We start from the raw sequence: 305 nt of genomic DNA on the forward strand, positions 1-305 counted from the left end.
GTCATTTCTGGTTGTTTGGTTCTGTGGGAAACATTTGGCATCCTTGGTTGGATTTCAGTCTTGTCTCAAAAGGGAGGAAAATGGGGAGAGGACACACACTATGTTTTCCAAAGACTGTTTTATTGTAAAATCATAAATACAACACTTGACATGAATCTCCCAAGAAACAGCTTCTTAGAGGTACAGGCTCTTATGTTATGTCTTCCACTTGGGCATTTCACTTGGAAAAACCTTTCTTTAGGAACTTCCAAAGTAACTTTAGAGCAGGGCTGTGTCTATCCTGGCAACAATTTCTTGTAAAAATT

Source organism: Sphaerodactylus townsendi, linkage group LG12, assembly GCF_021028975.2.
Source record: "Sphaerodactylus townsendi isolate TG3544 linkage group LG12, MPM_Stown_v2.3, whole genome shotgun sequence".
Classification (NCBI taxonomy): domain Eukaryota; kingdom Metazoa; phylum Chordata; class Lepidosauria; order Squamata; family Sphaerodactylidae; genus Sphaerodactylus; species Sphaerodactylus townsendi.